Here is a 16,745-nt window from a genome sequence, read left to right as displayed (position 1 = left end):
TGAATATACATATATACCCATCAAATTTAAATCAAGATCAAAATTATATATATATACATATATATGTATATATGTATATGTATACACAATTATACACATATATACACATATATATGTATATATATGTGTGTGTGTATATATATGTGTATATATATGTATATGTATATATATGTATATGTATATATATATACACATATATATACACATATATATATACATATATATATGTATATATATATATGGGGAAGAGGAGCTAGTCTCTTTGCATGATGAAAAATAATGCATATCAAAACAAATGCTTCTGTTTGCAAAGAATATTCAGGAACATAATTGTGTAGGCCCTAGAAAAAAATAAACCAAATTGCCAGTAAGTATGGTAGAAAGAAGAAAGGAAGAAATGAATTTGAAGAATATTACATCTAAAATTAAACTGCTAAGGGGCGCCTGAGTGGCTCAGTTGGTTAAGTATCCCCCTTTGGCTCAGGTCATGATCTCACAGTTTGTGGGTTCGAGCCCCTCATCGGGCTCTGTGCTGACAGTTCGGAACCTGGAGCCTGCTTCAGATTCTGTGTCTCCCTCTCTCTCTGCCCCTCTCCCCCCTCTCAAAAATAAATAAACATTAAAATTTTTTTTAATTAAACGGCTAAAACATCTTTAGTATTCTTTGTCGTAATGTTAAGAGAATTTGCTTCCTGCAGTCTAATACCTAATAGAACTTATAAGAAATTTGATAGGTAAGAATGATTTTAAAAACTAACTATGAAATGTAGGAATGATAGTAGTATGGTAACAGTGTAGACTAGTACAATCCTTCTGAAAAGGATTTTGGTACTCTGTATAAAAAACTCAAGACTCATTTTATTAGATGAGCCAGAAAGTTTGCTTCTTAGCATAAGGCTATAAATCAAAAGGAGGCAAAAACTGATGTATAAAGATAGTCATTTTAGCATTAGCAAGATATTCAATATCAGCATTATCTGTGCAGGCTGAAATTTGCAAACAATGCAGGTATCCATCCCCAAAACAGCAGATGGATAAAATGTGGGGGGTGCATGCCACGGAATATTATGTAACCATTAGAAACAACACATGAGAAATACACCTGGCAATCACAATTGGCTCTCAGAAATATAGGGCTTCATGAAAAAGTTAGAAATAGATTGAGATGTAAATAAAAAGGCACTTACATAAATTAAAGGTCATGATAATATAAGAATAGATGGTAATACATGGCAATAGAAAGCTTATTCTACAAGAATGCATAAAACAGGGCGCCTGGGTGGCTCAGTCCGCTGGCCCCTACTTCGAGTTCAAGCCCCGCGTCAGGCTTTGTCTGACAGCTCAGAGCCTGGAGCCTGCTTCAGATTCTCTGTGTGTGTGTCTCTCTCTGCCCCTCCCCCACTTGCACTCTCTATCTGTCTCTCAAAAATGAATAAACGTTACAAAAAATAAAACAATGCATAAAACAAACAAAAACAACATTTTACACAGATTAAGAATAAATGCCAGTGGGTTGGGGAAAGTCCTGGAAGTGGGAGGTGGGGAAATGAAATAACCAACCAGAAAACACAGCCAGGCATTGCTTGAACAATATAATGCACTAGAACTGGGGATTATGTTAACTCAAGTCTCTACTCTTGAGTAGAACATGTAGTTTTCTGAATGACTTGGGAAAAAGGCATAATACCAAATGGTTTACACAGTGAGATCAGCTATATGAAATGGCCAGTACTGAAAAGGGCTCTGAACCGTGAACAGTGGTTGACAAAAAAATCGCAATTAATCTTTATTTGCCTTCCATATTGACAAATGCTCCTACCTACCAGCTCCAAAGAGCTCATTCACAGTGCTTATGATTTCAGCATCAGTTAAGACGGCTGTTTCGGTGGTAGCACAGTCATTGTGGCATGCGTTAACCAGGGCATCGGCAATGGCTTGGATGTCGTCCTGAGGGGTCAAACCTTAGCATGATTATTTATCTCCAACTACATTCCACATCACCCATGAAGGGTGATAGCACCACAGAACCTGAATGAACCTAATTAGCTTAGGAATATAAGGAATATAAGTACATCATTTTAAGCCTGCAACCAATTTTGCTGGTCAATGGTAGAGCTCAATCTTGAGAGTATAAAATAGAAAAGTTACCAAACTCCATTTTCTCCTGGAAGCGTATTTCAGTCATTACAAAAAACAAAACAGGGGCACCTGGGTGGCTCAGTGGGTTAAGCATCCGACTTCGGCTCAGGTCACGATCTCGCGGTGTGTGAGTTCGAGCCCAGCGTGGAGCTCTGTGGTGACAGCTCGGAACCTGGAGCCTGCTTCGGATTCTGTGTCTCCCTCTCTCTCTGCCCCTCCCCCACTTGTTCTCTCTCTCTCTCTCTCTCTCTCTCTCTCTCTCTCAAAAATAAATAAAAACATTTAAAAAGTTTTTTAAAAAGTACCACGTTTGGAAGCACACTTATAAAAATTAGAGGTTAACTTACTTCAGAGAAATTGCTAGACAATGAATTATAATAAGAGATTTTCAAATCTATTTGTTGTAAGGAGTTAACTGTTATCACCATACAGAAAGACATGGGGCTGAAGCCTATTAGGGAATAAGAGAAAAATGTATGAACTTAAGAAATTCATTTACTTACTGTACCTGATCTAGAATTCCGGCTGGTACCTCGAAACAGATTGTTTTCTGGTTATTTCTTTTTTCTGTCTCTTCTTTTAACTGGAGGGGACTTTATTCTTCACACCTCTTCATTTACTCAATTATCTGCCTTTTTATGTTTTTTTTCCCCTGATGCCCTCATCTTCACAAATCAGACCCTGAGAACTAGGATTCTCTCTAATGCATACGTATTTTAAGACATGTCTTACTCTTGTGTGGACCATCAGATTGGGCCAACAAAGATTTCACTGGCTCATAAGAAAGATCCACTTCTGCCTGTATTACAATCTCAAAATTTGTTTGTATGTTGTCAGGGAACTCAAGTAGGGTTTAAGAGTAAATTGGAAGCTTCCTGTTGTATAATCTTTGTGACTATTTAAATCACCTTCTGAAATAATATGCAGATAACTTTAAATCTGAGATCTCATAGTTTCAGATGTAAAACGGGAGAAACTAAATCATTACTTCATTTCTCCAAGGAACTCATCTCCATTGTTGGTCATCATTTATCAGCCAATTATAGATTCACAATTCAAGTCTCCGCCTTATACACCCAACTGGGAAAATTTTCTGAGTTCTCAAAGAATTCAGAGCTCTTCTTAGGGTCCCTACATGAGAACCAAGTAATACTGCCATATGATCTCACTGACCAAACCTCACATTTACTCCTAGTTTGGGTAAGGTTCACTTTAGAAAAATTATAGTGGAAGAACCAAGGAGGAATACATACAACTTTCTGGGCACTCAGTGTATCTCACCATTATCATTTACTTTTCACCAAAACCCTCATCCTGGCATGAATTTAAATCCTTACATTATCATATGTAATAAGATGATCATGTGGTACAATAGACTGATCCAGGGCCTGATAAACCTCCTGAGGTGCATTTATAATTCATAGTGGAAGGTAATGGAAACGTACGAAATCAGCAGGATTAACTTCACTGCAGATCTTGAGTAAGTGATCATTTTTTCTATTCTAAGAAACTCCTCATCACTGCGGTCACATCTCCTGCCAAAGCAAAGGGCACGGAGAACATTGGCCCCCGCACGTGTGATAACACTTCTGGGGGCAAAGCTGCCATTCTTGGAAGTCAACTCTGCAAAGACTTTTACCAGCTCAGAAACTTCTTGATGACCTGATCCTCGGGTAAGCAAAGACAGTGGAGGACTTTTTTTTTTTTTTCTGTTTTAGTAAAAGTTCAGAAAGCATTAGGGGCAACTTTTTAATAAAGCCTCCAACTCTCTCCATAATTGAAAATGAAAGACTCTGTCTTTCTGCCAGCAAAGAACATGCATGCATGTTGGGTTGGTCTGCAAAACACGGTCCATCCTTGAGGTAGTGCTTGCTTCACCGTTTTCATCCCATTCACTACCAGGACAGGCACCAGGCCAAGTCTGATGAGAAAGACATCTCCATATTTCTTTCTCATTTCCATGAATGTAAATTAAGGATAGTTTCCATATTGCAGAAGATTCCCTATGATGGGAAAGGACCATGATCCAGGAGGAGACACCTGCTTTCTCCCCTTGCTCCCTGGCGCTCTTACAAAAACAAAACCATTGCCAAAGTTATGGTACAAGTAGCCACCTCCCCAGGAGTGATTGCCATGTCACTTGGATATCATTTTCAGAAAGAAAGCACTAAAGAGTTAAGAGCATAAACCTTAGTTTTTCTATCCTAAGCAGAGACAAAGTAGTCTTTCTTTCTTGAAACATTTAAAGGAAGAGTACAGACTCTTTGTAGTCCATTGAAAGACATTCTTAACTGATGCACTAAGAGAGCAAAATCAAATTCTTGTAAAATGTGCTACGTCTTTGTCCCTCTTCTCACCACCAGCCTGAACCTTTCCATGTCAGTCACTGACATGATAGAAGAAGAGGACGATTCAATGTACAAGGCAGTGCGGTCATTGGGAATGGGATGGAGACTATAGAAGCTGACTCATTGACTGGGGGACCTTTGTCTTGTCACTTAACCTAAGGGTGTCTCAGTTTTCTCATCTAAGTATCCCGCAGAATTAGTCACACTTTCTTTGAACAACCATTTACTGAACCTCTCCCATTCTGGGTCAGGCACTAAAAATATAAAACCAAATTTCATTAGATCAACAAAAATAAAATGATGAAGTGGAAAGTGATATCGAGAATTTCATAAAGAGCGATCTGTCATCCTTTGAGAACCAAATTAAATTATTATTAAAATGTACTTGGTGAATTATAAGCCATGTAGTGAATATCTAAGTGGTTGTTAGATAGCCCATCCTTGGACTTCCCAGCCTGCTTGTAAAGGTGCTTTTCTGAAGCTATCTTTCTGCTCCGTGACCTGCCACATAGACAAGGGTGATTGATCCAAGGATGGGCTACTGACCCAAGATGAACTTTCCTTAGGAATTTGGAACTGAGACTGTGAATGATCACCCTCTCTTTGGGCAGCTAGATCTATAAACTTCAAGTCCAAAGATAAGATTTGGGGACCTTTCACCCACTGGGAGTCTTTGAGAAACTGGTGAAAGCAGGTCTGAAAAATTAAAAAACACGAATGGCCTCATGACCTTGCATCCACTGCCTGCCTCTAATACCTTCAGAAGATCTTGTCCTTGGGTCCAATTCTTTCCTGCTTAAACAGCTAAGATTGATTTCTGTTATTTGCCACCAAGAGAGTCCTAACAAAAGAAAAGTTTCATACACATGCAGAATATTGTTTTAATGTTTATTTATTTTTGAGAGAGAGACAGAGAGAGGCACAGAGTGTGAGGAGGGGAAGGGCAGAGAGAGAGGGAAACACAGAAGCTGAAGCAGGCTCCAGGCTCTGAGCTGTCAGCACAGCACCGGAAGCGGGGCTCGAACCCACAAACCACGAGATCATGACCTGAGCCGAAGTTGGATGCTTAACCGACTGAGCCACTCAGGCGTCCCAACATGCAGAATATTTTTATTGGCTAATTAGCTATTGCATTTTATGGTAATTAGAGAATACAAACCCCCTTTCCCTGGAAAGAAAGCAGTGAAACTGTTCACACTTCTCAAATTACTGAGACAAGTAACACCGATGGGCAGTATACTCACTGATCAGTGTTAATATCCATTTCTCTTCGATTTTTGAATAAGCCAGCACTTGATTTCTTCTTTTTTAAAAAAAATTTTTTTTAACATTTATCCATTTTTTGATAGTGAGAGAGACAGAGCATGAGTGGGGGGAGGGGCAGAGAGAGAGGGAGACACAGAATCTGAACCAGGCTCCAGGCTCTGAGCTGTCAGCACAGAGTCCAACGCGGGGCTCAAACTCACGGATTGTGAGATCATGACCTGAGCTGAAGACAGACGCTCAACCGATTGAGCAACCCAGGAGCGCTTCAACTTATTTTTTTTTAATTTTTTAAATAAGTTTTATGTATTTATTTTGAGAGAGAGAGAAAGCATGAGCAGGGCAGGGGCAGAGAAAGGGAGAGACAGACTCTCAAGCAGGCTCCATGCTGTCAGTGTGGAGCCCAGTGTGGGGCTCGAACTCACAAACTGTGAGATCGTGACCTGAGCTGAAATCAAGAATCCTATGCTTAACTGACTGAGCCATCCAGGCGTCACAAGATCAGCTTCTTTTTTAATGGGGGTGGAGGTGAGGGAACAAGAACCCAAATACTCGTTTAAAGTAAGAAGAGAAAACTGAGTCCCTAATCAATGCAACAGCTACAATTTGCAAAACTCCCCTTTTGTCTCCATTCAGAAAGAATGCAGTGAGATCTTCATTGTGTTTCTGCTTTGCAACGGGCTGATTTTGCAAAACCTCTCCTGTTTCTACAACCATTTATTGTCCTTTTTCCCTGTGGCAGGTCCGGAACTAAGTACTAAATGCGCACTGTCTTTTCCAATTCGTACCTCTGGGAGGTAATGTATCATCCTGCTACAGAGAGGCTTGGAGAGGTAGAGTCACTTTTCCCATTTATTCCCCATGGTTTTTTTTAGTTTAACAGTGAATCACTGATTACCTCTAGCACTTGCTTTTTTTACGAATGCAATTTCTTACCTTGACAATTTTCAGCAGCATTTCCACAGTAGACTCCTAAATGCTGAGAAGTGGGTGTGCCTGGAAGAACGTTGGACCCTCAGAAAGATGACTGTTTCTTCACTCTTTCTTCCCTTATGGATCTGTGAATCTCATGTTAAATTATGATCTCTCTTGGCCTCAGTTTTCTCATCTGTAAAATGGTCCCTTCGGACTGGAAGGCTTCCAAGGCCAGCTCCAACCTTCAGCAATCAAAAATAGAAGGGAAGAGGGAGCAGAAGTTCAGGTGTGATGCACGGGGTTAACTGCCCAGCAATGTTATGTTGCCAGTTTCCAGGGCAGTTAACGGTTCATTGAAAAATGTAAGTAACTGTTCCGTGATCACCCTGAATTCTTTTTCAGCTTGGGCCCTTCTAGTTTCTTTTATCAAGTCCTCTTTAGCAGTTTACCAAGCCCAGACACATTGCCAACTTTCCCTGCAACTTTCTTGGAAAGCTCTGAAGGCACATTCTGTTCCTATTGTTTTGGGGTGAACTAGGGACGAGGACAGGGGATGTGAAGCCTCCTAAAGCTGGGCTACTGCACCATCAAACGTTCAAGGTGAACTCTATCTCCTTAGAGAAGAGCCCTCCCTCAGGAGCTGTTAAACCCTAACAATGTCCACGTCCCATGCATCTTGGGGTGGATGCATTCCAAAAAGCTCTTCAAGATGACTAAAGGACATTCTAGGTTGAGGACCTCTTTTAGGGGAAAACAACCCGCTAAGGAGATCAACAAATCCATTCAGCCAAATTACAGTGTAGTTTCGAAGGCTCACCTATGCCCGGAAATCTTGCCCATCAGTGTGAGGTATCTGGCAGAGGAATCAAAAGACAGAGAAGATTTTGAGGAAAACCCGGTGTATCCTAGGAAACAGGAACACTCTGGTCACAGCAACAACACCAGGCCTCGGGAAAGGCTGGGGGAGAACATTCCAGGAAGAGAGAGTGAGGGGTGGACCTGTGTGGAGAGGGGTCCAGAGCTGGATTAGGGCGTTTGAGAGCTGGAGGGAGGGAGGGATGGGAAGGACTCTGCAGGCAGACTTGGGCCTCGGAAGCCTGGAAAGTTCAGCAAGTGATGGGAGAGGGGCTGCATCTGGAACAATGGGTTCTGGTAAGAGGGTAGGATAGAAATTAATCTTGGAAAAAAGCAGGGCAGGACAGGGAGAATGGAAAGACTAATAATCATTTTTAAACTGCTGGTGACGAGCAGGGTAGGTTGGAAGACTTGTTGCAGAAAGGCAAGGGGCAGGGAGGAAGAAAGAGGAGGGAACAGAAGCATTGCTTTGCTGTGAGGTTCTGGAAATCAGGAGAATGTGCCATCGTGAGGGTGGGAAGATGAATGAAATAAAAAATCCAGGAGATGTAGGTTCTCTTTCTCAGGTGGGTTGGGAAGGCTCTTGGAAGTCTTTACCAACCAGACAGATTTGTATTTCCACAACGAGAAGGGTTAATTTATGAGTATGGTATTCGTAACTTTGGTTGGAGAAAATATTCCTGTGTTAAGGCATTTTTCCCGAACCTGGATAAAGACCAGTTTTTCTTTTTTAAAAAAAAATTTTTTTTTCAACGTTTATTTATTTTTGGGACAGAGAGAGACAGAGCATGAACGGGGGAGGGGCAGAGAGAGAGGGAGACACAGAATGGGAAACAGGCTCCAGGCTCTGAACCATCAGCCCAGAGCCTGACGCCGGACGGCGAGATCGTGACCTGGCTGAAGTCGGACGCTTAACCGACTGCGCCACCCAGGCGCCCCAAAGACCAGTTTTTCTACCTAAAGGCTGCTTTTTCTACCTGTGACAAGGTAAACAATCTGTGGTTTAGGGACATCTTTCTGCCAAGATGTCTGCAACTTAATACATAATAGAGTTTTTTTTTTAAGCTTTGAAATTTTGGGCTAAGTAAATATTAGAAGTTTCAAGGTCACTTATTTTTGAGGTCAGTTTTTTAATGTTTGTTTATTTTTGAGAAAGAGAGAGAGAGAGAGAGAGAGAGTGAGTGGGGGAGAGGCAGAAAGAGAGAGGGAGACACAGAATCCGAAGCAGGCTCCAAGCTCTGAGCTGTCAGCACAGAGCTCGATGTGGGGCTCGATGTCACAAATCATGAGATCACAACCTGAGGCGAAGTCAGACGCTCAAGCAACTGAGTCACCTCAGGTGACCCTCAAGGTCAGCTTTTAACAAAAAAAGTCCAAGAATGATCATTGGTAGCCAGTACTTTCTCACATAGGGAAGAAAGCAAGCCCCCAAATTGAATGCTAAACCTGACATATTCCCTCAAGAGTATCCTTCAGGCTCTGAGTTACATATTAGAGCTTTCTAATTCACAAAATATTAGAGATTTCTAAATATCTAAACTCTAAAAGTCATATACTAAATAACTGGACAAGGGCAAACAAACCATATGAATTTTCTGACCTTCTTGCAGAAGCTGTATTAATTGGATTTTAATCATCTCATACTTAGCTACTGAAAAAACAAAGCAAAATATTTTTGCTCCTAATGTTTCTCTGTGAAGTATCATCTTCTCTAATATAATTAACCCCACAATGGATTAATGTATAGATATTATGTAGTCGTATCAAATTCCTTGTGCAAGTACCCATATTATAGACAACTGAAAATAGTTGCTTGACAATGTGTTAATTGAAAGGTTTGCTAGGAGAAGATAATGACAATCACCTTGTATTTCCATTAGTTGAGAGGAAAATCCATTCCAAAGCAATAATTGTGGCAGTTAATGTTCATTGTGAGCTTACAAAAAAAAATAGATATTTTAAAGATCTTTTTGTATTATTTCAGTTATTTCTTATAACCAAGATCAGACAGAACTGCTATTTTTTCTCTGTTCGACAGATGATGAATGCTGAGGCACAGAGAAGCTACAAACTTTGCTCAAGGTAACAGCGTGCAAGTGGTGGACAAAGAGATTTGAACCCAACTAGTATAGCTCTAGCGTTTGTGCCCCTACCTCTGATTATACCACCTTATCCTGGAGAAATCTACAGCTGAAATCTGACGCTTCTACGGCTAACGACACCAACCTTTACCGATATGACTTCCTAATGCAAGAGGAAACCCCTTAGGATACTAGGGCTTCTCCTCCAAATTAGGCTGTGGGATATCAGATCCACCCTTGCCCTAAATGGCCATGGGTTGTGTGTTAGTTTCCTGGGAATGCTTTCACAAATTTCCACACATGTGATGGTTTACAGCAACAGAAATTTATTAACTCGTAGTCTGGAGGCCACGCGTCTGAAATCAGTGTGTTAATAGGACTTGGCTCCTCCTAAAGGCTGTAAGAGGGAGTTTCACTTTGCCTCGTCCAGCTTCTGGTGGCTCCAGGTACTCCTTGGTTTATAGCTGCATCACTCCAATCTCTGCCTCTGTCTCTGCATGGCCCTGTTTTTCTCAGTTTCTCCTCTGTGTGTCTCTTACAAGGACACTTGTCATTGGATTTAGGGCTCAGGTGAATAACCCGAGTGATCTGAACTTGAGATCCTTAATGACATTTACAAAGATCATTTTTCCAAATGACGTCACATTCACAAGTTCTAGGGTATGGACATATCTCTGTGAAGGCCACTAGTCAACCCACCGCAGATGCGATACCACAATCATTACCGTTGCCCCACGATCAAAGAATTGTAATCAGGCTGTTCAGGTTCTATTTATTTTTATTATGTTCCCTATGAGAAGCAGCTTAGCAGAGTCTCTGAATCTGTATTTCTGGGGTTCAAATACAAGCTCTGTTATCTCATGGGCTCATAAATGGGAACACTTAAAAAATCTCTCTCTACCTCAGTAGCCCTTATCAGTAAAATGAGAACTTCAAACAGTACTTCCCTTAGAGGTTTGTCAAAAGAATAAAATGTATTTAATAGCTGCAAAACACTTAATACTTGGGACGCAGTCATCATTTAGAAAACAGTAGCTTCTATTCACAGAAAAGGAATGTTACACCCTTAGGGATTACGAGGAGGGGGCGCTTCATGGAAATGGTGATATTTGACATAAGTTGAAAGCATAAATGGGAAGAGATGCTAGGCAGAGAGAAACATTTGAAAAAGTAGAGATATTTAACAGAACTTGGCATGGTTAAGAAATGAAGTGAGATATAAAATGGTGGAAGGTAAACCTAGAACCTGGCTTCCTAAGCCAGAACCTCCAAATGATTCCTAAATCTTTAATCTCTCATACCCCACAACTAGTGGCCTGGTCTTACAAATTTGGCCACCTATGTATTTCTCACTGTCCTGGCATCTTTATTCCCAATTGCCATTAACTAGATCTGGTCCCTTTTAATCTTTTGTCAACTATTTTTTAATGTTTATTTATTTTTGAGAGACAGAGAGAGAGAGACAGAGAGAGAGAGAGCACGAGCCAGGGGAGGAGCAGCGAGAGAGGGAGACACAGAATCTGAAGCAGGCTCCAGGCTCTGAGTTGTCAGCATGGAGCCCGATGCAGGGCTCGAACTCAGGAACTGTGAGGTCATGACCTGAGCCAAAGTCGGATGCTCAACCGATTGAGCCACCCAGGTGCCCCAATCCTTGTCAACTATTATGACAGCTTTCTATGTTAGCCAAGACCGCAGTTAGCAGCCAGTACAACAACAGGAACTTTAGAATGGCTTAAATAAAGAGGATTTATATTTCTGATATAACAAGTTGCCTAAAGGTAAGTGGCTGCTTCCACTGGTTCAACAACTCCATGAGAGTTGGGGTGATAACTCTACCACTCTGGTCTTTTTCTTTTGGTTGCTATAAGGCTACTGCAGCTGTAGCCATCACATCCATATTCAAAACGCCAAGGAGAACCACCATGTCAGCCACACCTGTACAATTCTAACATTTAAGAAACAGTAAGTTTCCCAGAAACCACAAGCAGACATCCGCTTAAGTCTCATTACTATAAGAGAAGCTGAGACGGTAAATATTTGGCTCTCCATAATTTCACTGCGCAGAAAAGAAGGCTCAGCTGTAAAAGAGGAGAGCAGGCTGGGAGTATAATTCACATGGTCTGCCAGTCCTCACGAGGAGTGGTCTTGTCTCCAGTCTCTCCCCAACCAGGTCCCACTCCAATGGTCCAATCAGCTTCCAAAGAGATGAATGTGATCGTATTATTTCCTTAACTTCCAGTCGGCCTGCAGAGCGCGTGCCCTTCAATACCACCCGTGACTTCATCTGTCTTTCCAGTGTCATCTTTTGCTGTTTACTCCCTTACGTTTCGTGTTATGTCTGCTTTCTCTTTGTCTGTTAGGATTTTGTCTAGAAGATAGGAGAGGCTCGACACCTGTGTGTGGTGTGAATGAGAGAATTCTTCACACAGCCAAAGGTTACCCCTGTCTCTCCAGTTTTTACCATTTCCTTGGCCTGGTATGTCCTTAAGCTCCACATTGTGGACCTGAGAAATGCCACTTTAATCTTCAGGGCTCACTTGATTCTATGAGACCTGCTCTGGCTTGCTCTCTTTTCTCTTTCTTGATTGTTGCAGTGGCTACCGTATCACCCAGATCTGCTCTTCGGGGTCAACACACACATCTCAGCAGCCACTGGGGAATTTCTGCGGATGATAGCCCTCCAGACAATTTCGCCCTTGGTTTCAGGAAATCCCCTAACTCTGGGCTTCCCTCTCTTCCAGGAGGCTGCAGCTAGCGACTGACTGATGTCGAGAAACAGACACCCTACTGCTTTGACTCGCTCAGGACAGCTGCAAAGTCTCATTCCTACTCCATCGCTCCCAGGAGGATCCACTGAGACGTTGGTTCAGCTGCACATACATTATGATTCAAGTTCCTCTTCTGCCTGAATCTGTTTTTCCTCCCTTCCTTGCAAATGTATCTTCGGGCAGTTCTCTTCAGCAAGACTTCGATGTAGAAATTTCCATTCAGAATCTTTCCAGGGAAGCCAATCGAAAACCACTACATGGGAATTTGTGACAAATAGCATATCATCTTTTGGTCAGTCCTGGCCATGTAGGGATATTTAGCATTTTTATAAACTGGCTGTTTCCTAAAGTCAGCTCTGCTGGGCAGGTCTGGACTCCTACCATCCCAGGAGGATTACGCATCTCGCATTCAAAGTTTAAAATAGGAAGATACTTTCTAGAGAAAGTGACATTTAAAAACTTCCCTAAAAAACTAGAAACTTTATTTAAGGCTTCTTTTTTTGTCTTATCAAAATTACAATCATAAAAGCCACAATCCTACAGGCACAAATGTCTGTATCGATACACAAGACTTACATTACTTTTTAACATTGTCCCTCTATCTGATCACACCTTTGTGCACCCAAGCCCACCCTACGGCCACCATGCACGTAAATACCCTCCTACACACACACAAGCAGTGTTTTTGACAGTGAGTATGAGGTATGCAAGAAGTCTCAAATATAGGCCACCTACATTGGCACTTTCTCAGAAAAGTAGCTTAAATCTCTTTTCTAGGTGCGCATATAATATAGAATAAAATTGACTTGCTACCCATTTTGATAACTGCAATGGAATTTGGTGGATACACTAAAGGTAACCATCTGTGGATGAAATATAGCAGATGGTGCCTGCCTGAGTTTCTTTGCTCCTGCCACGATCCAACCGTTTCCTTGCTGGTAAGAAACAGCACAGGAAATGATGAAAAATTAACTTCATGATAACCATTTGAGGGCTACCAGATATAGGAAAAAGAAGCAGTAAAATATGAGCTCTACACTTCTATTTTGATACCCAGTCCAGACTCCTTGGAATAACACCTTCTTAGAGAGACGTACATGGGATATTAGTAGTGCCGAAACCTGGTATTTCAATCTGACTGAGTCCGCGATCAGAAGCTAAGGATTCCACAGATCATTTTATTAGCCAACAATCCCTCTTAAAGTCTGAGATGCCCTAGTTGAGCACGTATTTGCAGCCTGTTGGTAGATCACTGGAAGCCTATCGGGGACCTCTGAGGCCAGTTGATGGCTGTGGCTCACAAAAGCAGTTGTAGTTGGTGCCTGTGTTAGACAACCGAGTGTCATCAGCAAAAAAGGACCTTGTAGCCTTAGGAGAGCCTCACTTTGTTCACTAAAACCCAATACTGGTTCAATAAGGTACCACAGGAAAATACAAAAATGGGCTTATATATCACTTATTACAAGTATTTGAGTATAAAGTTTGGCAAAGCAGTCAAAGCAGCTAATAACGCATTTCGACTTTTCTAACAGAGTGGCTTCTGGTTGCATACTGCGACATCACGCTTCGATCCTTGGACCCAGACAGCCAACTTCTTTGGATTTGTCATAAAGAGATAATCAGCCAAGGACTTAAAATGTGTGCACAAAGATGCTAATCACAACATGATGACAGGGAAAATTCTGAAATCACCGAAATTTCCTTCAGTATAACATTCCATATGAGGACTACTTTGCATCCCTAGAAGGTATAGTAGTAACTCAATATTTATAACCATGGAAGAGGTCTACACCATATTGCTTAGTACAAAACTGGACACCACACCACATGCACTAGGAAGAAATTATCTCTATAAAATTATACATACAAAACCAAGCACGCACACATATTCACAAAGACATGGTATCTGGAAGCATATTCTTACCTGTTCCTAAAGGAATTGGAGAAAATATTTACTTCTTCATACTTCACTGCATTGATCAAACTTGTTTACAGCGTGTGTATGTCATTCTGTTAATTTCAAAATGTCAAAATCTACTTTTGATTTGTTAATAATGTTTTTACACGTCACCCTTTCTAATCTGTATGTCCATTTCTGTACTTACTCTACTTACTTACTTGTTTTTGCCTGTTATACTCCTATTTGCATTATTCTGACTGCTAGTGATACAATCCTCAACATTACTCGAAGATACCAAGTTGGTGGGTTGCAAACCTTCCCAGAAAACGGGGCTGATACACGTAGCATGAACCCTGACATGGCCAGCTAGCTACTCTGTCTGACATGACCTCCCAGCAGCAGGGAGGAAAGTGGATCCCTTGTCTTTGAGGGCATAAGGCCTGGCGGGGAACGCGCAAACGTAATCAAGGAGTTGTCCAGTTATGCACAGGTGGGAGACATGCTGACATCAAAAAGAAATAAAAGATTTCTAACGTCAAAGGCTAGAGAAGAGGGAATAGAGCATGGTCCTAGCTGAGCAACTCACCTGTCCTTTCTGAGCCTACATTTCTTTTTTTTTTTTTTTTAATTTTTAAACGTTTATTCATTATTGAGAGATAGAGAGAGACAGAGCATGAGCAGGGGAGGGACAGAGAGAGGGGGAGACATAGAATCCAAAGCAGGCTCCAGGCTCCGAGCTGTCAGCACTGAGCCTGACGCGGGGCTCAAACTCCCAAACCGTGAGATCATGACCTGAGCCGAAGTCAGACGCTCAGCCGACTGAGCCACCCAGGCGCCCCTGAACCTACATTTCTTTTCTCATATACAGTTTGCTGTGGTAATTAGAAAAGTGTGTGTCACGTGCCTGGTTTATAGTAAGCTTCTAACTGATGATAGCTGTGATTGCTATTATGAGTAATACTGTGACTACTCTCACAGTGTTGCCATGAAGAAATGCAGTATTGAAAATCACATGCTGAGGGGCACCTGGGTGGCTCAGTCAGTTAAGCGTCAGACTCTTATTGGCTCAGTTCATGATCTCACGGTTCCTGAGTTCGAGCCCCGCATCAGGCTCTGTGCTGACAGCATGGAGCCTGCTTGGGATTCTCTCTCTCTCAATCTCTCTTCCCCTTCCCCACTCATAATCTCTCTCCCTCTCTCTCTCCCTCTCTCTCTCTTTCTCTCTCTCTCTCTCTCACTCTCTCAAAATAAATAAATAACTTTTTAAAAAAGAAATAAAATCATGTGTTGAATTTTATCATGTATCCATTTAAAACGGATGATTTATAGAAAGGAGAAAGGAGGGTTCTTATCCCACAACACAAGAAACTTTTCTTTTCTTAAAAACATCAAGTATTACCAAATTTCTACACTTCTTTACTCATAAAGATTCACCCTGAAAGGAAGAACTTTTTCTTCTATATTTCACTAGAATGTAATAAAATATAAATTTTAATTTAACAGCACCTACTTCATTCCTAGAAAATCCAATTTTCTGTGCAGGAATTGAACAATTAATTTTGCCCTCAGATAGACAACACTTGGTCTGTGGGATATTCTGCACCCACACTGTGGGATAAACTTTTTCCTTGGTCTCAATTTCCACAAAGCACAAGCAGTTGCCTTCAAACACTGCAGAATATTTTTCATTCTGATACATGTCATATTACCAGGGTAAGAAATTACATATAAAAATTGCACACGTTGAAAATGAAGGCTGCCCTAATGAGTTTCTTTTTAATTTCTCATTTCAGACTTGACAAATAAATTGCAATCACACATATTGGCCTGTGATGTTGTTTATTAGCCTAATATATCCTATATCTAACATGTGGTACCATGGCAAAGAAATAAAATCAATCAGCTAGTAAGTTTTCATCATCACGGCAATATTCAATATGAAGCTGTTCACATCAGATAAACTTTAGAATCTGATATTCAAAACTCCAGAATACAGATATTAACATACAATGATCTCTCAGGTAGTTTAGAAATGTGACTTTCTGGTTAATTTAGTACTTTGATTAACTGTATGGGAGAAGCTAATTAACTATATGGGACTCACTAAAGGGAGAAAATACTTGCAAATCACATGCCTGACAAGGAATTAATATCCAGAATATATTAAAAAAAAGTCTACAACTCAACAAAAACAACAATCCAAGAGAAAAAGACGGACAAAGGACTTGGATAGACCTTTCTCCAAAGAAGACACACAAATGGCCAAAAAGCACGAGAGACATCCTCAACAGCATTGTCAGAGACATGAAAATCAAAACAACAATATGGTATCACTTCACACCCATTAGGGCTGCTATTACAAGAGCAGAACAAAAAATCCCAGGAAATGACACGTGTGGTCAAGGTTGTGGGGAAATTGGAACTTCCTGTGCATCACTGGTGGGAATATGAAACAGCGCCAGCACAGAATAGCAGT

The 16,745-nt window shown here is 41.1% G+C and overlaps 1 pseudogene; it reads right to left on the bottom strand.

Annotated features, from left to right (window-relative positions):
* Positions 1–1,534: 1,534 nt before the first annotated feature.
* Positions 1,535–7,985, bottom strand: CYP1D1P (annotated as a pseudogene).
* Positions 7,986–16,745: the final 8,760 nt, after the last annotated feature.

The sequence above is a fragment of the Felis catus genome, chromosome D4 (assembly GCF_018350175.1).
Source record: "Felis catus isolate Fca126 chromosome D4, F.catus_Fca126_mat1.0, whole genome shotgun sequence".
NCBI classification, from domain to species: Eukaryota; Metazoa; Chordata; class Mammalia; order Carnivora; family Felidae; genus Felis; species Felis catus.
This window is presented reverse-complemented; position numbering and strand designations above follow the sequence as displayed.